This window comes from Gossypium hirsutum, chromosome A05 (genome assembly GCF_007990345.1).
Source record: "Gossypium hirsutum isolate 1008001.06 chromosome A05, Gossypium_hirsutum_v2.1, whole genome shotgun sequence".
Classification (NCBI taxonomy): Eukaryota; Viridiplantae; Streptophyta; class Magnoliopsida; order Malvales; family Malvaceae; genus Gossypium; species Gossypium hirsutum.
In genome coordinates this window covers 62926843-62949917 of record NC_053428.1, presented here as the reverse complement: position 1 = coordinate 62949917, position 23075 = coordinate 62926843, and the positions used below count along the sequence as shown (strand labels likewise).

Genomic DNA, 23075 nt, shown 5'->3' with positions numbered 1-23075 from the left:
CATGTTCAGTTTCATCTCGTGAATCAATCAGTATGTCATCAATGAATGCAACAACAAATTGATCTAAATACGGTCTGAAAATTGTGTTCATCAAATCCATAAATATAGCAGGTGCGTTAGTTAATCCAAAAGGCATAACTAAGAATTTATAGTGGCATTACCTCGTTTTGAAAGTAGTTTTTGGAATGTTTGAATCTTTCACTCGCAACTGATAATAGCCTGATCTCAAATCTATCTTCGAAAACACAGAAGCTCCTTTCAATTGATCAAATTGACCGTCAATTGGGGGCAGAGGATATTTATTATTAATAGTCACTTTGTTCAACTGACAATAATAGATACACATTCTCAACGTACCATCTTTCTTTTTCACAAATAGAACTGGAGCACCCCAAGATGAGAAACTCGGTCTAGCAAACCCTCTATCGGTTAATTCTTGCAACTAAACTTTCATTCTTTTAGTTCGGTCAGAGCCATTCTATATGGAGCTATCAAAATCAGAGTAGTTCTAGGTACCATTTCAATGTCGAATCCAACTTCTCGGATCAGAGGTAAACCCGGATGTTCTTCAAGAAATACATCAGGGAAATCACAAACAACAGGCATAGATTCAACTTTCTTTTCTGACACTGTCGAATCAATCACATAAGCAAAATAGGCTTTACAACCCTTTCTCACAATACTCAAAGCTTTCATCGAAGTTATTACAACAGGCAATCCATTCAAATAACTAGATTTAATTCAGACTATTTCATCACTCTTGCATCTCAAATTAATAGTTTTTCATTTGCAGTTCACAACAGCATCATGCAAAGTTAACCAATCCATACCCAGAATTATATCAAACTCATCAAAAGGTAACAACATCAGATCAGCCAGAAAACAAGTGTCTCGAAACATTAAGGACAATTCTTGCAGACTTTATCAACCAAAACACATCTGCCTAAGGGGTTCGAAACTCTAACTACAAATTCAATAGACTCTACAGTCAAAGTCTTATTGTTCATAAATCCATGCTTATATACGAATGTGTCAATCCAGGATCTATCAAAGCAATCATAGAATTATCATAAAGAGTAAATGTACCCATAATCACATCTGGCGACGAAACTTCTTCACGAGCTCGGATAGCATAGGCTCTGGCAGGTGCACGAGTCTTAGATCTAACAACTGTATCTTTTGTCCCTCTCTGACTGCCACTTACATTTCCTATATTTCTAGGTGGTCTACCACAAGAAGCATTGCCACTTGATCTCAAATTTTACACACTTTCTTGCTCGACAGATTTAAGGCAATCACGGATAAAATGGTCTAACGATCCACATTTGAAACAAGCCCAATCATACAGTTTACAATTCCTGAGATGTCTTTTGCTACAATGCTTGCACTCAAGGCGATCAGATTTAGTATTTCTGACACTGGCAACAGATGTAGCTGGAACTTTGAAGTTTGACTGCGATCTAGCACGATCTCTATTCGAATGCCCCACATTAGTCTTAGCACGACTATTATTATCTCTGAATTTCTTTGATACAGACTGAAATGATTTGCCCGATCATCTCTTTCGTACCTCTTTAGCTTCAAAATCATATTTTTCTTTTCTCTTTCCTGAGATCTTTAAATTTACATGATCGTTCAACAAGCACCATAAATTCTTTAATTTCCAAAATCCCGACTAACTGACAAATACCTTCATCTAAGCCATCCTTGAATCTTTTTCACATTATTGCTTTCATAGATACACATTCATGTGCATACTGACTCAGTCTTACAATTTCCCGCTTGTATTCTGTGACAGACATACGACCTTGTTTAAGTTCAAGAAACTCTTTACGTTTCATATCGATGAATCTTTGACTGATATATTTCTTCCAAAATTTAGCTTGAAAGATATCCCCACTAACCCATTCACTCGAAACCACAGATGCCAAAGTCTTCCACCAATGGTACGTCGTATCTCTCAGAAGTGAAACGACACATTTTATACATTCCTCAAGATTCAAAGACAATTCATCAAACACTTTAATTGTGTTCTCTAACCGGAACTCGACCTTTTCAGCATTATCATTCATTGTAGCTCGGAACTTTTCAGCCCCATACTTTCTAATCTTATCTACCGGAGGCTTACTTATCTAAACCAGATTCACTAATGGCATAACAGGAGCTTGTGGCAAATTAACCTTGGGTGGAGGTTGTTGAATAACCGGATTGGTTCTAATATATTGGCTAAACCAATCGTTCATCATTTGATAGAAGGCTTGTCTAGCCTAACCATCACGGCTACTCATAGCCGGTCTAGAAACAGATGGTGTTGTCCCTTGTGCAGGAGTAGGCACATTGCTTTTGACATCATCACACTATCGAAGTTCATAAAAATATGGCATGCATAGCTAGACTCACATATTCTATGGTAGTCCTAGAACCGACTAAACTGTAGCTCTGATACCAATCAAATGTAACACCCCTAACCCGTATCCGTCGCCGGACTAGGGTTAAAGGCATTACGAGACGAATCGGAGCAATTAACATACATTTCACAATCATCAAAGCATTAGAGATCAAATATCAATATAAAGTCCCTTATATAGGTCATCGAGACCTTAAAAATACATCAAAAAGTAGTCCGAACTAAACCAAACACATACAAATTTTTTTTCAAAAATTTAACATTTTTAAAGAAGTACAGGTCACACGCCCATGTAAACAGGTCATGTGCCTTACACAATATTGACACGCCCGTTTGTCTAGGTCATGTCGAAACAAGGCGTACATACTGACTTGCTCACACGGCCACAAGACACGCCCCTGTGCCTTGGCCGTGGTCGAATTTGACTTGGGCCACATGGCTAGCCACATGCCTGTGTGCCTTGACCGTGCTTGAGCTTGACTTGCAATTGTAGGGTACCTAAGGGGACACACGATCATGCAACATAGCCGTATCTCGTACACGGTTGAGACACACGTTCGTGTCTCTGCCCGTGTGGACAAAAATAGGCCATTTGAATAGCCAACTTGCCACCCCAATTGGGTCAAACCTATAAGCACCAAACCAAGCATATTTACACAACAATTTCAGCCAATTTCTAAACCAAACAGTTCAACATTCATGCCATAACATTATCAACCATTTACATGCTTATAAACTCAACTCAATTGTACCAAAACATAAGATCAAATCATATCAAAACATATAGCTTCATAATGTCTAAACTCATGACCAAATCTCATACAAAAACTTGCCAAACTTACCATTTCTCTTAGCCATTCATGACATATCAAATAGATCATTTTGCACCACATTTCATATACCAAAATCAAAACATAAACACAACCATATCAAGCCATATCGCATATCTAAATATAAACATTACAAATCCTATCCAAAGTACTTCTAGCCTATACATGCCATAATTTAATATATACATTTTAAAAGGGTACCAAAATAAGATTCAATAGTGTGGTGACAATCCTCGATTATCCCCGAGCTCACAGTAGCTTTGATATCAATAAAACAATGTAAACACACACACAAAGTAAGCTTTCAAAAGCTTAGTAAGCCATATACAAATAAACATATCATTCAAAGCAAATAAGTATCATTAAATCATTTATACTTTGAATTCCAATGCTTACACAAATCTCATATTCAAATACTTACCTTTCATTCACAAATAAGCTATACAAAGTTAACATACTTGAATCCAATATGATTTCACAAAGTTATTCATTTTCTCGGAATGCCTGTTTGAACCGTTTGGAAACATAAGGATACGCGGATAGATTAGAGAACATATACAATGCCAACATCCCAGATGTGGTCTTATATGTAATCAAACATAGATGCCACTGTCCCAAACAGGGTCTTACATGAAGTCAAATATGATGCCAATGTTCCAGACATGGTCTTACATGTAAAACAGAAGTCGATGCCAACGTCCCAGACGTGGTTTTACAGGAAATCAGATAATGGATCCTATGTCATGACATATATATCCTAACTATTCCTAAGGTTCGTACGGGGCTTTTCAGACGTTTGAACTTTGTCGATACTTTCTCGAATAGCATATATTTAGCTTGAACATTCATTCATCACAATTCAATATCAATTGAATAATAATAACTCAATTTAAGCAAGCTTATTTGTACATCGACTTACCTCGTACGAATTCGGATGAATGAAATTGGTTACTTGACAACTTTCGACTTTTCCTGATCTAACTCTATTTTCTTTAATTCTTGATCTATTCATTCAAAACAATCCATAAACACGTATTTAGGGCAATTTGCAAACAACCCTCACATTTTCACATTTTGACACTTTAGTCCCTAATTCATAAAATCACAAAAATACACATAATTTGCCTATACTCATGCTTGGCCGAATATTTATAGCACTCATACAAGTCCACACATTTCTTTAATATGCTAATTCACACATCATAATCACGAAAAATAATATTTAACTATTTTTCTAACTTGGAGACGTGGTCTAGAAACCACTATTCCTACTAAGGTCAAAATCGGACTATTACATGCATCTTGTAGTTTCTTCCAAAACCATGATGTAAACCTCAGATCTCTATTTGAAATAATAGAAATAGGCACTCCGTGTAATCTCACAATCCGAGAAACATATAACTCAGCAAACTTGTCAAGCGAATAATCTGTACGAACTGGAACAAAATGAACGGATTTAGTCAATCTATCCACAATAACCCAGATTGCATCTTTCTTGCTCGGTGCCAATGGTAAACTAGAGACAAAATCCATTGTGACTTTGTCCCATTTCCACTCAGGTATCATGATCGGCTGAAACAGCCCAAAAGGTACCTGATGCTCGACTTTTACTTGTTGACAAACTAAACATTTCGAAACAAAGTCAGAAATATCTTGTTTCATACCATGCCACTAGTAAAGTTGTTTCAGATAGTTATACATCTTCGTACTAACTGGGTGAACAGATAATCGAATGCTGTGAGCTTCGGTCAAAATAATCTGAATTAACTTTGGATTTCTCGGAACACATATTTGGTTTCTGAACCTCAGACAATCCTCAGCATCAACTCAAAACTCTGAATCAACATTCAAATCACATTGGCCCAGCTTTGCTAACAATTTATTATCAACTTTATGAGCCTCACAAATCTATATCAAGTCTTCAAGAATACGAATTCTTCCTCCAGTTTTATTCCCCAATTCACACATGTACATTCAAAGTTTATTTCTGATCTGGTGGATGGATTCAAACTCATATAACCTAGTTAAATTTTCAATCAAATAATTTTAGATCAGATTAAATGATAGAACCAGTCTTTTTGAAGAAATTCTTTCTTCTCATTAGAAAGAATAACCCAGACATATCATTATACAGATGCCACAATCATTAAATAGAAATCATAATGTGATAATAAGATTGTCGTCTTACCCGTAAGAATAGATAATATCCCAGTTGTTAACGAAGCATATGAACCTATAGGAAAATCAAATATGATTTGAACAGCAATCAATGCAGAAACACAACTTTTATAACTCTGATAACGATACTACAGTACTCCCAAATTTCAGAACAGAAATTATAATTATAATAGATATAATATTTCCTTCAAATAGACATCTCTTATAGATAATCACATAGAATCATAAGAAAACCAGGATAACAAAATTTTCAACATTTGAAGCTACACAGAATATCAGAAAATTACAACCCGTATAGAATGATATCAACCCGATGAAATTCCAGAAAATGTCCAAAACGAACAATATTACCCGTAAATACTGAAATCCACAGTAACAGAAGCAATATAATCTTCACATATTTTCAACAGAACAATAGCTAGTAGAAACAAAGTATTAGCATCATACAGAGTTTACGTCAACTTTCTTGTCCACACAATAGAATAAATACCAGAGATAGACATAACGATCCCAAACATAACTCAAATAGACTAATCCATACTTTCCTCTATTAGCATATTTAGTTAGTATTCTCATACAATAAGAATTTCTTCTGAAATTAAACAATCACATATACTTCTGAGGATAAATGTACACATACAATGTCCAGAAGAAGTCATAGTAACTACACAAGTATATGCACTACACTTAGCCATCAGTATAATTCAACCATTATTCAACTGACTAATTCTATCATCATTATGTTCATATTATCTCATCAATAGCAGAAATCAATTCAAAAGAACTTTCAACTAATACCTTTCTTTAGATATCATACTTGAATAGGTCATTTAATCCAAGTTAGCTTCTTCTGTAACAGTGATTTTGCACAATCTGAATAATCTCTAGAACTATCCAATATCTCTTTTAATATTGTCTTCATTTGCTGGTTCATTCACTTCTCTAATCACATAGTTCATATTCATTTCACATATTCTCAATTCAATTACACATATAGCATTTTTTTCATACTTGTATCACATATCATCACTTGTACATATACGTACCTTTTATTCTCAAACATAATATACATTTCAAACATACTTGAATTAGATACACATCTCATAAAACCATTCATTTCTTGATTTGTGCGTTTCATCCTTGCGCAAGGGCCATGCTAATCTTCCGAACACAGATAATTCGGCCATGCAATAAGTGTGTGATGAATTTGGAATATGCTAAAGGTTTTAAGTAATGTTATGTAAAGCTCATGTTTATTCATTTGATAAATTAGTTATATTTGGTTGATGAATATATTTAGGTTATGAATAGATAATGACTTATTATTGAGATGCATAATTTGTGACATGAATTGGCTAGGAATATTAGTAGTAAGGTATTTATGTATTCAGTTATTAAATGAAATATATATATGATGGTTTAAAGTTATTATAATTTGGCTATGGTGTTTCAATCTTGCCTTCAAGTGTTTAATTATATGTTAATGTTGGATTTGTGGTATTGGACATATGTAATCTATGTTAGGCTATGAAAATTGGATTAAAAATTGTGGTTTCTGTATCGATTTGGAATGGCATGCTTACATGGGTAGTTTGATTTAGAAACAATAATGTAAGTGTATATGTATATATGGTTAAGGCATTGGAACTATAATGATAATCATGAAATTTGATTTATAGCATATTTATATAAATATATTTTGTATTGAATGTTATATAGAATGACTGAATATGAACTAATTTAGATTGATTGTATAAATGGAATTTTGGCATGAATTAAAACATATAAAATTAGCATATGAATTATGTGTACTTTTAGTTGTTATTTGTGTTTAAAATGGCTTAATATAACAAAGTATTATGTGCATGGTTTTGTGATTAGGAAAGAAGGATGTTTAGTTTTAAATTATGATTTTGTGATTAGGAAAGAAGTATGTTTAGTTTTAAATTATGATAGTTTAAATGCAACTAATTCCGTATAAGTGAGTGATACTTAAGTTATGTTATGTTTGATATTCAACTTATGAAAAATAAATGCTATATGTCTGGTATATGTTGTGTAATGATTTATGAATAAATTGTAAACATGCCAATGACAAAAATATAGTAGTTTTAAGTTCAAAAGTGCATCTAAGATAAGTGTTTTGATTAGTTTAATTTATGAGGCAAGAAATGTAGTAAATGTCTATTCTGAATTTGTGTTCTGTCGATAATGCCTCGTAACCCATTCCGGCGACGAACATGGGTTAGGGTGTTACAGGATCGGTTCATAATGGTGTTTATAGATGACATTCTGGTGTATTCAAGAACTAAAGATAAGCATGATGCACACCTTCGAGTGGTTCTGCAAATTCTGAGGGAGAAACAATAGTACGCTAAATTCAACAAGTGTGACTTATGGCTTCGAAAGGTAACTTTTCTGGGTTATGAGGTATCTACTAAGGGGATTAGGGTTGATCCTCAAAAAATTGAAGCTATTTTGGAGTGGAAGCAGCCTAAGTCGGTATCTGAGATTTGAAGTTTTCTAGGTCTGGCAGGGTATTATAGACGTTTTTTGGAAGGGTTTTCGTTGATTGCTGCACCTCTGACTAAGTTGTTGCGTAAAGGGGTACCATTTAACTGGACTGATAAGTAGTAGGAAAGTTTTGAGAAGCTTAAGAAAGTTTTGACTAAGGCCCCTGTCTTGATTCAGTCAGACTCTGGGAAGGAATTCGCTGTCTACAGCGATGCATCACATGTTGGGTTGGGATGTGTGTTGATGCAAGGGGGTAAGGTAGTGGCTTATGCGTCTCATCAGCTTAAGACGCATGAGGCGAACTATCTAAAACATGACTTGGAGTTGGCTGTAGTGGTATTCGTACTAAAAATTTGAAGGCATTACTTGTGTGGTGAGAAGTGTATCATTTACACGAATCACAAGAGCCTCAAGTATCTCCTCACTCAGAAGGAGCTAAACCTTAGGCAGTGTAGGTGGATTGAGCTGCTTAAGGATTATGAATGTTCCATTGAATATCATCCTAGTAAGGCTAATATGGTAGCCGATGCACAGAGCCGTAGGGCTGTGATTGATCTAAGGGCGATGTTTGCTCATCTCAGTTTATTTGATGAGGACAGTCTGTTGACCAAGCTGCAAGTTAAACTGAGGTAGATTTAACAGATTAAGGGAAAACAATTGAAGGATGAGTCACTGGGTCCTCGTTTTCGACAGATATAGAGTGGGGAAACTTTAGATTTTGAAGTGAATAGTAAAGGGGTACTTTGTTTCCGTAAGAGAGTTTGCGTACCGAAGGATACTGGTCTAAGGCAGTCTATACTGCAAGAGGTGCATAGTAGTCCTTACGCTATGCATCCTGACAGGAATAAGATGTACCGAGACCTTTGTGAGTTATATTTGTAACACCCCCTTAACCGAGACTGTCGCCAGAGTCGAGCAGAAGGCGTTAACAAACTTAAATTATCACTTAAACAATTTCAAACAATTTATTTCACCTTTCGTAATAAACTGCCCATCTGCGTCATAGTCGCTAAAAAAATCATATGTCGAGTTACGAAACATGAAAGTAAAGTCCATAAGTTTTACCTAAAACTAGACTCATATATCTATTTACTAATGTTTTTTTAGAATTTTTGGTCGGGCCAATTACTACATTTTATTAGTTAAAGTTTCCCCTATTTAAGTGTTGGACTGCTCTGACCTTTGTTCACTACGAATCACTTTTATCTTTGCATAGAATTCAAATGCTATTCTGTTTGTTTTTATTAAAAGTATACTCAATAAGAATCTATACATATAAAGTATGACTCCTAATTATTTTTTTACAATTTTTAGTGAATTTAAAAAGTCAGAATAGGGGATTCAGAAATCACTATGACTCTATTCTAGAAACACTAAAATTTCTCATAAACTACAACTCATTTACCTGTTTTATTTCTTCCATTTGAAAACATACTCAATAAGATTAAATTTCATATTTTATTCATCATCTAATTCTATCTCTACTATTTTTAGTGATTTTTCAAACTCACGTCATTGCGGTTGTATGATACTGTTTTATAGCAACTTTCACCTTTTTATGAATTTCCATGGATTAGATAGCACATTAAGTATACATAACACCAAATATGATCTTGATTAGCCATTCCAATGGCTAATCATTACCAAACATTTCATTACCACCCAATAGCCATATCATAGGATCATATACACAAAATGATTATAATGCTATACATGCCATACTCAAAATATACAAGCCACTATACCAAAATGGTCCACAGATAGTGTGAGCAAACCTCTGACTGTTCCCAATTTCTGACCTGACTTGTCAAAACTACAAAGAATGGAAAGGAGGGAGTAAACATAAATGCTTAGTAAGTTCACATGTCAATAGAAAGTAACATAATCACGCAATCCAACATAAAACATCATTTGTATAAATATCACCAAGACATTCATGTTACATTTGCATTTACTATCTTACCACGATTTCATCATACCAAGTTCTCAACTCGAGGGTTCAAGTGCATACCTGTCCAAATTTTCTCATTCACCACACTTACCAACATGTCGCCTTTGTCTTAAGTATTCTCCTTATTCACTTAAGAATCACCCGTTGAACACATCGGAATATAATTTGGATACACGGATTGCATGCACATAAGTGCCATACCCATAGCTAGACAAACTCAATAGCCTACGAAAATTATGTAGCCAAGCTACCATGTAACCCACCAATAAGTGAACTCGAACTCAACTCAACGAGCTCAGATGTTTGCATCCATAAGTGAACTCGAACTCAACTCAACGAGTTCAGATGCCTAGTTACATCCCACGAACTCAGACTCAACTCAACGAGCTCGGAACTCAAATATCCTAGTGACATGTCACCTGTATCCTAATCTATTCCCAAGGTTCAAACGGGATTTTCCTCAATCACACATCTTTGCTGTCTTCCACAGAATGTCTGAACCGATACTTGATAGCATTTCATATTTATCAAGTAGCTCACATAATTTGCATATTACTAAATAATAATCCACAAAGCATAATATTTCATGATAATAATCATCATATCATATAAATAACATTAAATTACTTAAAATGACAATTATGTTACTACATTTAACCTGAACTTACCTCGGTACAAAATGTTAGAAATTGAGCCTATTCCTCGTAAATTTTATTTTTCCCTCAATCACGACTCGAATCTTGTTTCTCTTGATTTAAAATAACAAATTTAGCATATTTAATAATCACATTTATTAAAACAGTCATTGACTCAAACTTTGGCAAAATTATATTTTTGCCTTTAAACTTTTACATATTTATACTTTTTCCCCAAGGCTCAGAAATTAAACTTCATCCTATTTTCTTATGTTTTATGACATGCTGATCTTTTTTCCCTTCTATGGAAACATTAACTTCTCACTCTAACATGTAATTATGGACATTAGGTATTTTTACCGATTATGTCGTTTTACTCGTTTTCACGTAAAATCGCCTAGCAAAAGTTGTTTAACACAATTTCAAACTTCATATTCTACCATAAAACATCAAAAGAAACACATTTCACCTATGGGTATTTTTCCAAATATAAACCCTAGGTTAAATTATTGCTAGAATAAGCTTAATCAAGTTATCGGGACTCCAAAAACGTAAATAACATTAAAAAAGGGGCTAAAATGGAATTACAATCAAACTTGGAAGCTTGAAAAACCCTAGCTATGTCTTCCTCATGTGAAATTCCGCCAAGGGGTTGAAGATGGACAAAAATTGCCTTTTAATTTTGTTTTTAATTCATTTTAATAACTAAATGACCAAAATGCCTTTAATTAAAAACTATGGTGTTTTATCTTCCTTTAGGTATTTTTTTCCAAACTAGTATAATGGTCAAATTACTAACCAAGGACCTCCACTTTAAAAACCCATTACTCACAAGTACTTAGTACCTTTGTGAACTAGAACACACATTTTACAACTTTTGCAATTTAGTCCTAAATATCAAATTGGACCTTTTATCGATAAAATTTCTAAACAAAATTTTCACAAAATCGTGAAATCATGCTATAGACCTTAAAATGATAATAAAATAATTATTTCTATCTCAAATTTGTGGTCCCGAAACCACTATTCTTATTAGGCCCTAATTCGGGATATTACAACTCTCTCCCCTCTAGGGATTTTCATCCCCGAAAATCTTACCGGTAAACAGATGTGGGTATTGATTCCTCATAGTTTCCTTGGGCTCCCATGTAGCCTTTTCTACCCTGTGCTTTTGCCACAATACTTTCACGAGAGCGATACTTTTATTTCTTAGTTGCTTGACCTCCCAAGCTAAAATCTTAATCGGTTCTTCAGTGTAAGTCATATCCAGTTGTAGCTCAATTTCCGTCGGTGAAATTACATGTGAAGGATCCGAGCGATACCGGCGTAACATAGATACGTAGAACACATCATGAATCTTCTCTAATTTTGGTGGTAATGCTAACCGATATGCTACTGATCCAAATCTTTCAATTATCTCATACGGTCCAATAAAACGCAGACTCAACTTGCCTTTCCGACCAAATCTAAAAACTTTCTTCCATAAAGACACTTTTAAAAATACCTTATCGCCAATTTGAAACTCGATTTCTTTTCGTTTCAAATCCGTGTAGGATTTCTATCTATCTGCAGTAGCTTTCAAACAATCTCGAATCACTTTCACTTTTTCTTTGGTTTCTTTAATTAGATCAACTCTGTAAATCTGATTTTCTTTGAGTTCAATCCAATACAATGGCGTTCGACACTTATGACTGTACAATGCTTCATAAGGTGCCATCTTCAAACTCGTCTAATAACTATTATTGTAGGAAAATTCTACCAACGGTAAGTATCTTTCCCAACTACTTTGAAATTTCAATACACAACATCTGAGCATGTCTTCAAGAATCTGAATTACTCTCTCTTATTGTCCATCAGTTTTTGGATGGAAGGCAGTGCTGAAATTTATCTTCATACCTAATGCCTCTTGCAACTTTTGGCAAAACCACGATGTAAACCTCAGATCTCTATCTCAAATGATCGAAAAATGTACTCCGTGAAGTCTAACAATGTCACTGATATACAACTCAGCCAACTTATTAAGAGAATAATCAGTACATACTAGAATAAAATGAGCCGATTTAGTAAATCTATCGACTATTACCCAGATGTCATCTTTCTTCCTCAGAGATAATGGCAACCCTGATACAAAATCCATAGTAATTCGATCCCACTTCCACTCGAGAACCATGATAGGTTGAAGTAGTCCCGAAGGCACTTGGTGTTCAACTTTCACTTGTTGACAAATTAAGCATTTCGATACGAACTCAGAGATATCTCTTTTCATTCCATTCCACCAATATATTTTCTTCAAGTCATTATACATTTTTGTACTGCGCAGGTGAATTGACAAACAACTAGTATGTGCTTCATGCAAGATATTTTGAATCAACTCATCATTTTTCAGTACACAAATCTGATCTTTAAACATCAAGCAACCATCAGAACCGATTCTAAAATCTGATCCTGTATCAGCCTCACATTGCTTCCTCTTGGCTTCCAAACATTGTCACTTTTATGAGTTTCACAAATCTCTTGTAAAAATATCAGTCTTGTTCTCAACTCTGCTAGGATCGAGCCATCGTCAGACACCGTCAACTGAGGATTCATAGCTCTCAAAGCAAACGACGACTTTCTACTCAAAGCATCGGCAACCACATTCGCTTTCCCCGGATGGTAGCCAATCACAAGCTCATAATCTTTCATTAATTCTAACCATCTCCGCTGTCTCAAATTGAAGTCTTTTTGTGACATCAAGTACTTGAGACTTTTGTGGTCAGTATATATTCTGCACTTTTCACCATACAAATAATGTCACCAAATCTTCAAAGCAAACACTATAGCAGCCATTTCCAAATCATGAGTCGGATAATTCCTTTCGTGAGGTTTCAACTGCCTCGAATCATAAGCCACCACTTTTCCTTCTTGCATAAGTACACATCCCAAGCTATTTAGAGAAGCATCGCTATACACCACAAATTCTTTACCTAACTCGAGTTGTACTAACACTGCTGCCTCAGTTAGTAACTTTTTCAATTTCTCAAAGCTTTGATGACATTCTTCCGTCCATTCAAATTTAACATCTTTTTGGAGTAGTCTAGTCATAGGAGTAGCAATTATAGAAAATCCATTTACAAACCATCGATAATAACTAGCTAGATCCAAGAAACTTCTAACCTCAGTCACATTCTTTGGCAGTTTCCAATCAACAATAGTCGAAATTTTACTAGGATCAACCCGTATACCATCACCTGAAACAATATGACCCAAAAATCCAACTTCTCGAAGCCAAAGTTCACACTTACTAAATTTGGCATACAACTGCTTCTCTCTCAAAGTTTACAAAACTATCCTCAAATGCCCAGCATGCTCTATCTCATCTTTCCAATAAATTAAGATATCATTAATAAATACCACAACAACCTTGCCGCTGAAATATGCGATTCATTAAATCCATAAACACAACAGGAGCATTTGTTACACCGAATGGAATAACAAAAAATTCATAATGGCTGTACCTTGTTCTAAAAGTAGTTTTAGGCACATCTGACTCTTTTACTCGCAGCTGGTAATATCCAGACCTCAAGTCAATCTTTGAAAACCATGTTGCTCCTTTCAGCTAATCAAACAAATCGTCAATTCTCGGCAATGGATACTTGTTCTTGATTGTTACCTTATTTAACTGTCTATAGTCTACACACAATCTCATAGAACCATATTCTTTTTCAAAAATAATATGGGAGCACCCCAAGGCGAAAAACTCGGTCTCACGAACCCTTTGTCAGCCAACTCTTGCAACTGCGACTTCAATTCTTTCAACTCTGTTGGTGCCATTCTATATGGAGTAATCGAGATCAGAGTTGTTCTCGGTATCAACTCAATACCAAATTCTACTTCTCTGACAGGAGGCAAACCCGGTAACTCTTCTGGAAATACATCCGTGAATTCACATACAATCGGCGCTGATTCAATTTTCTTCTCAAATACACCAAATAAGCTTCATAACCCTTTCTCAAATATCTCTGAGCCGACATCGAAGAAATCACACTAGGCAATGCCTCTGATTTGTCTGATTCAACCCGCAGGATTTTACCATTTTCACATTTTAATTCAATAACCTTTTATTTACAATTTACTATAGTATCATGCAATGTCAACCAATCCATACCCAAAATAACATCAAATTCGTCAAATGGCAACAACATCAAGTCAACCAGAAAATAATGACCTCTAATCATCAAAGGAAATTTCTTGCATACTTTATCAACTATAACACATTTGCCTAACGGGTTTGACACTTTAATCATAAATTTCATAGACTCAACAGGTATACTCATATTAGACACCAATTTCATGCACTCATATGAATGAGTAGAACCGGGGTCAATCAAAGCAATAACATTAACATCATAAAGAGAGAAAATACCAGTGATCACATTGGGAGATGAAGCATCTTCACTTACCCTTATGGCATAGGCTTTAGCCAGAGCTCTAGCTTCAGATTTAAACGCTGAATCTTTGACTAGATTCTTTCCGCTTGCCTCATTCCCAGCATTTCTCGAAGATCTTCCTCTCGAAACTGTACCACTAGGTTTTGCACTCTGAAATTTTTCTTTCTCAATTCTCTCGAGGCAGTCTCTAATAAAATAATCTGGAGAACCATATTGGTAACATTCGTTAGCTCTACATGGACTAAGGTGACTTTTATCACATCGTTGGCACTCGGGTCTAACAAATCTCGAATTTCCCACACTAGCTAGAGAAGTAGTCTGAGATTTAAAACCCATATTTTGCTTCTTACAATTCCCATATGAATGTCCGGCCGAAACATGAGAACGAGAATACATATCTCTGGATTTTCTAGTTTGCGGTGGGAATGCACTACTCATCGGTCTTTTCTTCAAATTTCTAGTCTCAGCCTCTGCCTTTCTCTTTTCTTTAATTAGTTCTTCAGCCTTGCAAGCCTGATCAGCAAGTACTATGAACTCTTTCAACTCAAGAATTCCCACAAATACTTTGATGTCTTCACTGAGTCCGTCTTCAAATCGTCTGCACATTTTAGCCTCTGAAGGAATACATTCTCTAGCATACTTACTCAACCGAACGAACTCCCTTTCATACTCAGTAACTGTTATGTTGCCTTGTTTCAACTTGAGAAACTCTTTACGCTTCTGTTCAATAAATCTTTCACTGATGTATTTCTTCCGAAATTCTTCTTGAAAGAACTCCCAAGTCACTTTCTCTTTCAGTACCACTAAAATCAATGTCTTCCACAAATAATAGGTTGAATCTCTCAATAAGAATATAGCACATTTTAAGCACCCTTCAGGTGTACAAGACAATTCATCAAATACCCGAATAGAATTCTCAAGCCAAAATTCTGCTTTCTCGGCATCATCATTAACATTTGCCTTGAATTCTTCAGCCCCTTGCTTGCGAATTCTGTCAACTGAGCTTCTACGAAATTTCATCAGATCCATACCTTGAGGCATCGGGGGTACAGGTTGAGGAATCGAGGGTGGTGGGGGAGGTTGTTGAGCATTCGGGTTCGTACGAACGAACTCGGTGTACCATGCATTCATCATCTGGAGAAAGGCTTCTCGGGCCCCTTCTCCTCCTTCTTCACTAATAGTAGGAGGTCAGTTTTCAGTCGGCTATGTCCCTTCAGCAGGAGCTGGCACATTGCTCTCTACATCATCGGGCACAGCTAGATCGGGATCCATTTACTCTAAAAAATCATTTTAAAGGTCAAGAGTCGTCACACTATCACAATATATATATGGCATGTATAGCAAAACCCGTACATACGCCACGTTAGTCTGAGAACAGACTAAACCGTAGCTTTGATACCACCAAATGTGACACCCCCTTATCTGAGACCATCGCCGGAGTCAAGCACGAAACGTTCAAACAATTTATTTCACCTTTCGTAATAAACTAGCCATCTGCGTCATAGTCGCTAAAAAAATCATATATCGAGTTACAAAACTCAAAATTAAAATCCGTAAATTTTCCCTAAAACTAGACTCATATGTCTATTTACAAATTTGTTTCCAGAATTTTTGGTCAAGCCAATTAGTACAGTTTATTAGTTAAACTTTACCCTATTTTAGTTTTCAACTACTCTGATCTCTTTTCACTACGAATAAATTTTCTCTCTGTACAAAATACAGATGACTATGAAGTTTATTTTTGTTAAAAGTAGACTCAATAAGAAATCTATACACATAAAGTATGACTCCTAATTATATTCGTACAATTTTTAGTGAATTTCTAAATTTAGAACAAGGGATTCAGAAACTGCTCTGACCCTGTTCCACCAAAACTCAAATTTCTCATAAAATACAACTCATTTACCTATTTTATTTATTTCATATGAAAATATTCTCAATAAGCTTCAATTTAATATTTTATTCATCATCTAATTCTATCTCTACTAGTTTTAGTGATTTTTCAAACTCACATCATTGTTGTTGTATGATACTATTTTGTAGCAAATTTCACCTTTTTATGAATTTCCATAGATTAGATAGCACATTAAGTATACATAACACCAAATATGATCTTGATTAGCCATTCCAATGGCTAATCATTACCAAACATTTCCTTACCACCCAATAGCCATATCATAAGAGCATATACACAAAATAATTATATTGCTATACATGCCATACTCAAAATATACAAGCCACTATACCAAAATGGTCCACGGATAGTGTGAGCAAGTGTGACAGCCTTAAATTGACCCTAGTCAGAAAGTGGTTTCGGGACCACAAAACTGAGTTATAAAAATAAAGAACCGTTATTTTCTATGTTTATTGTGCATGAACATGCATGTGTGAAAATTTCAATCTTTAATTTATTCATTTGAATGTGAATCTTTTTAATAGGATAGGTAATCCTAGAAGTGGTTCAATAATGCATGTAATCAAAAGGGTGGACTTGCATGTCAATTTCCCCACTTTGATAGTAGTGGTCGGCCATGACAATGAGGATAAGCAATATGTGATGGGTAATAATAATAAAATAATGTATTAATGGCATAATTTATGAAAAAAAGGGTGTTAAACTAATTAAGTGAATAAAACAAAGAAAGGAAATAAGTGTTCATCTTTTAACATCTTTGGCCGAAAATTCTAAGAAGAAAGGGGAAGGGGAAACAAACATTCGGCCACTCCTTCTAGTCTTGAATAAGGTATGTAATTCATGGTAGCTTTTGAAATTGTTGAATGTATTATGCTAGTTACTAAGTCCCTTAGTTAGCCCATGTCCAAATTTTGAATCTTGTTGGTAACATGAGTAATCGGTTAAGAGAAAATGTTCAAGAAATAGTTGTTGTTCATGTTATTTGGATGAAAAAAATGGTAGTTAGGTGAAGTAGAGTCTAACAAATGAGCACATATGTGCATTAGTTGCTAAATGGAGAAAAATCGGCTAACAAGTTGTGTACTAAGGCCGAAAATGATTTTGGATATTATTGGGTAATGTATGTGTTTTGAATTGATGGACTGGAGAGGATGCTTTAATTGTGTTATGAAAAATTATATGTTAAATTAAGGTTTGCTAAGCTAGCTATTAAGGTGAAATGCTAATGTTAGTATTTGATTGCTAGTGTATATATGTGTATTAGCCGAGTTTTGAACTTGAATAATGGTTTGAGCACCATGTATTGTATTGAGATTGTTTGAGTGAATTTATAGATATTTATATGATGAATTCGATTGTTGATATACATGCTTAAATAAAATGTATACAAAGAATGTGTGAGAGAGTGATTTGGTAATAATCTGCTCGAGGACAGCAGTAGTAAGGTGAATTTGGAAAATCGCCATAATTTGTAGGAGTTGAGTTAGAAGCTGAATAAATTATGTCATTAAAGCTTGAAGAGTCTAGTTTCTTACAAAAGAACCTATAAAAACAAAAGAGTTACCGATCTTGAGATATTTGAATTATTGTGGGGCTGAGTCAAAATTACTACTAGATTCCCTGTTCTGTTTTTATAAAATCAGTATAAATTGTACAAAAATGGCCCTAAGATAAAATTTATATGCTTAGACTCCTTAATGAGTCTAGTTTCAAATGAAATAAACAAGAACATATTTTGAATTCTGTACAATGAGAAATTTGATTCGTAGTGAAGAGTAGTCAGTTTAGTCAAACAGTGAAACAAGGTGAAATTTAAGAAAACTCTGGTATTGTTGGGCTAAACTAAAAATTTTGAAAATTTTATGGATAATAGATAAATGAGTCTTCTGTCAAGAAAAATTTACGTCAATTGATTTGGAGTTTCGTAGCTCCAGTTATAAAAACTTTAGTGACTGTTGCTCAGGAAGTCAGCTTATAGGGAAATTGTAAATATATTGTAAACATTAATGAAAATTTGCTAATGAATTATTTATTGATTTTTTTATAAAGCTTACTATAATCTATATGTGTGAAAGTCAAATCCATATGTATTATATTCTGAAAGAAATACTTGAATAGTCGATTAATGACTAGTTAAAATTTGTTGAACTTAAGCTCAAGAACATAGGGGGGAAATTTCAGATAAAGGAAAAGAGAAAGTAACCGAGTAGCCACTTCGCAACTGTACCAAATATCCGAGGTAAGTCTTCGAGTAATGAAACATAGTTTATGATTTGATTAAGTCATGACATATAAGCATAACAAATAAACGGTGATATAATGATTCTACTTGAATTATATATTGAGGTGATTAGTTTATACCTATGACGGGTAACCGAATGTGCATAGAGATCATGTTATAAAGACAATCAAAATCATGCTCTTTGTATGTGGCTATTGAGCCGAAATTGGTAAGGTTTGATAAGTGTCTTGTGTTTGAGCTTTAGTAATGAAGATGAAATATGGATGTGTCATGATTTATTGATATATGTGCATGATTATTCGAATGATATCTGGGCTAAGTCCCGAAGGCATTTGTGCTAGTGACTATATCCGGGCTAAGTCCCGAAGGCATTTGTGCTATTGACTATATCCGGGCTAAGTCCCAAAGGCATTTGTGCTAGTGACTATATCCGGGCTAAGTCCCGAAGGCTTTTGTGCTATTGACTATATCCGGGCTAAGACCCGAAGGTATTTGTGCGAGTTGCTATATCCGGCTAAATCCCGAAGGTACTTGGGTTTGGAAATGAGCGATCTTGCTGTAATAATTTCAATTAATACGCTCATAAAATCCAAACGATAAGGTATGTTTCGTATATGCATCGGAAATGTTAATTCCTTTTTAGATAGTATGCGCTCTATTGATTAACAACTTCCAGCCTTTAGTTAGGTTTGATCCCCTGTGTATGAATATACTAGTTGAGGTGTGAAGTAAGTGTGATTTTGGGAATATGCGTATATGCAACTATTCAATTAGTCATATGAACACTGTACTTTAGTCGTAAGTAATTTCATTACTTGAACTTACTAAGCATTAAAATGCTTACTCTGTTACTTTGATTCTCTGTTTTATAGATTTTGTTCGTCAGCTATCGGACTCGGGAGTGTCAAAGTCAAAGTCATCCACACTATCTAAGCCACTTTTTGGTACTCTTTTAGTTCAATTTTGAAAATGGCATTTATAGGGCTGACCCTTGTTGTTAATTAAGTACCCTTTGGTAATGTGTATTCGTATAGCCATGCGAAAATGGCTCGTATATTTCGAAGTATAACATTATGGTCTTGTGATATGGTTATTAAGTGGTGTGGAAATGTTTGGTAATGACTAGCCATTGGAATGACCAATCATGGTCCTATTGGTGCTACGTACGTCATGGCTAATCGGGATTACCCTTGATAATAATGTATGTCAATTTGCTATTTGATTCATGGAAAATTATGAAATAGGTAAAATTTACCTTAAAATAGATGCTGACAGCAGCAGTGATGTAAGTTGGAAAAATCACTAAAAATAGTAGAAATAGAATTAAATAGTGAATAAATTATGTAATCGAATCTTGATGAGTCTATTTTCATATGAAAGAAACGAAACGACCATATGAGCCGTATTTTATGAGATGTTTAAGTTTTCGTGAAATAGGGCTAGAGCGTTTTCTGGATCTCCTGTTCAGAATTTTAAAATTTACCATAAATTAACCAGAGATAATTAGAGGTCATGCTTTATATGTATAGATTTGTTTTTGAGTCTAGTTTCATTAGAAACAAATGTTATAAATATTGAAACTCTGTACCAGGAGATATTTAAGTCGTAATGCATGAAGGTCAGAGTAGTCAAACCCTAAAACAGGGGAGACTTTAACTAATAAACTGTACTAATTTGATCGACCAAAAAAATTCTAGAAAAAAAATTGTAGATGGAAATATGAGTTTAGTTTCAGGAAAAATTTACGGAATCGGTTTTCGAGTTTTGGAACTCGAGATATGATTTTTAAAGTAACTGTGATGCAGTTAGCCAGCTTGTCTGGAAATTTTAAAATGAACTGTGTAAGTAAATGAATTAAGTCCGTTAACACCTCGTGTTCGACTCCGGCAACAGTCTCGGGTACGGGGCGTTACAATTTTATTGGTATCATATCTACGGTTTAGTCGATTCTAAGACTACCGTAATACGTTCGGGTTTAGCTATACATGCCATTATGTGTTTATTGATAGTGTGGTGATTTCTGACGGTTAAAAATGTGTTTACTATAGTAATGGATCCTGATCCCAACCGAGCGGTAGCTAATGATGTTGAGAGTGTAGCGCTTGCTCTCGCGCAAGGGACAGCACCGGCAGACTCTCAACCTATTGCTAGTAATCAGAATGATGAAGCTAGACAGGCTTTTTATAGCGTAATGAATGAATGGTTCAATCAGTACATTCGAACTAATACGGCTATTCCACAACCCCCATTCCCGACCAATACAACCCCTGCACCTGCGATACCTCCGGGAACTGACCAGATAAGGTTAAATAAGCCCCCAGTTGATAGAATCCGAAAACACGGGGCTACTGAATTTAAGGCTACAGACAGCGATGATGCCGAGCAAGCTGAATTTTGGTTGGACAACACTATTCGGGTACTTGATGAACTATCTTGCACACCCGATGAATGCCTTAAGTGTACTATCTCCTTGCTACGAGATTTTGCCTATTATTGGTGGAATACGTTGATTTCTGTTGTGCCCAGAGAGCAAGTAACTTGGGAGTTTTTCCAAATCGAGTTTCGAAAAAAGTATATCAGCCAGATATTCATTGATCAAAAACGGAAAGAATTTCTTGAACTTAAACAAGGTTCCATGTCGGTTACTGATTATGAACGAAAGTTTGTAAGGCTTAGCCGGTACGCTCGAGAATGCATTTCCTCAGAAGCCGTAATGTGCAAACGTTTCGAAGATGGACTGAACGAAGATATAAAACTGTGTGTTGGCATTTTAGAAATCAGAGAATTTGTGGTACTTGTCGAGCGAGCTTGCAAAGCCGAAGAGCTCAGTAAGGAAAAAAGAAAAGCTGATATGGGAGCAAAGGAGTTTCGTAAGAGATCTTCGGGGAAGCCCTTTCAACATTTATCGAAGAAATTTAGAGATGATTTAGGCCGATCTAAAGAAACTTTAGGCTTTTCTAGACGAGATCGTGATCGACCCCCTGTGAGTACACGAGTCACTTCGGTTGCCAGTGTTGGAAATGATCGTCGGGACAGGACAGAGTGCCAGTATTGTGGTAAATGGCATTTGGGGAGCTGTAGATTCCATGACCGCTCCTGTTATAAGTGCGGAGCAGCTGACCACTTTATCAAGAATTGCTCGAGACTGTCTAAACAGAATGTAAATCAGAGTGGGAAACCGGGTGCTACTACTGCTCGAGGTAGACCATCTAAAAATAGGGGGAATGCTAGTGGCGGTCAGAGAGGATCTAGAGATGTTACTACCAGATCTGAGGCTCGTGCTCCTGCTAGAGCTTATGCTATACGTGCACGCGAGGATGCTTCTTCGCCTGATGTTATTACGGTACTTTCACTCTCCTTGATACTAATGTGATTGCATTGATTGACCCTGGTTCTACTCATTCTTATATATGTGAGACTTTAGCATCCAGTAAGACTTTACCTGTTGAGTCTACTGAGTTCGTTATTAGAGTGTCGAATCCATTGGGTCATTATGTGCTTGTTGATAAGGTGTGTAAGAAATGCCCTCTAGTAATTCGAGGTTCCTGTTTTCCGGCTGACTTGATGCTTTTACCGTTTGATGAATTTGATGTTATTCTCGGTTTGGATTGGTTGACCGTACATGATGCGGTTGTGAATTGCAAAAGTAAGACTATTGATTTGAGGTGTGCAAATAATGAGATAATCCGAGTTGAGTCTACTATCTTGAATGGATTGCCAAAAATAATATCCTCGATGTTAGCTCAAAAATATGGGAGTAAGGGGTGTGAAGCGTATCTTGCGTACGTACTTGATAATAAAGAATCAGGAAAGAAACTTGAGTCGGTACCAGTGGTTTGTGAATATCCGGATGTTTTTCCCGAAGAATTACCAGGGTTACCACCTGTTCGGGAGGTAGAGTTTGGCATCGAACTTGTCCCTGGGACTACACCGATTTCGATAACTCCGTATCATATGGCACCAACGAAATTAA

General features: G+C 35.5%; 1 pseudogene; it reads right to left on the bottom strand.

The window, feature by feature from the left end:
- Positions 1 to 6517: 6517 nt before the first annotated feature.
- Positions 6518 to 6581, bottom strand: LOC121229909 (uncharacterized; annotated as a pseudogene).
- Between the last annotated feature and the right edge of the window lie 16494 nt (positions 6582 to 23075).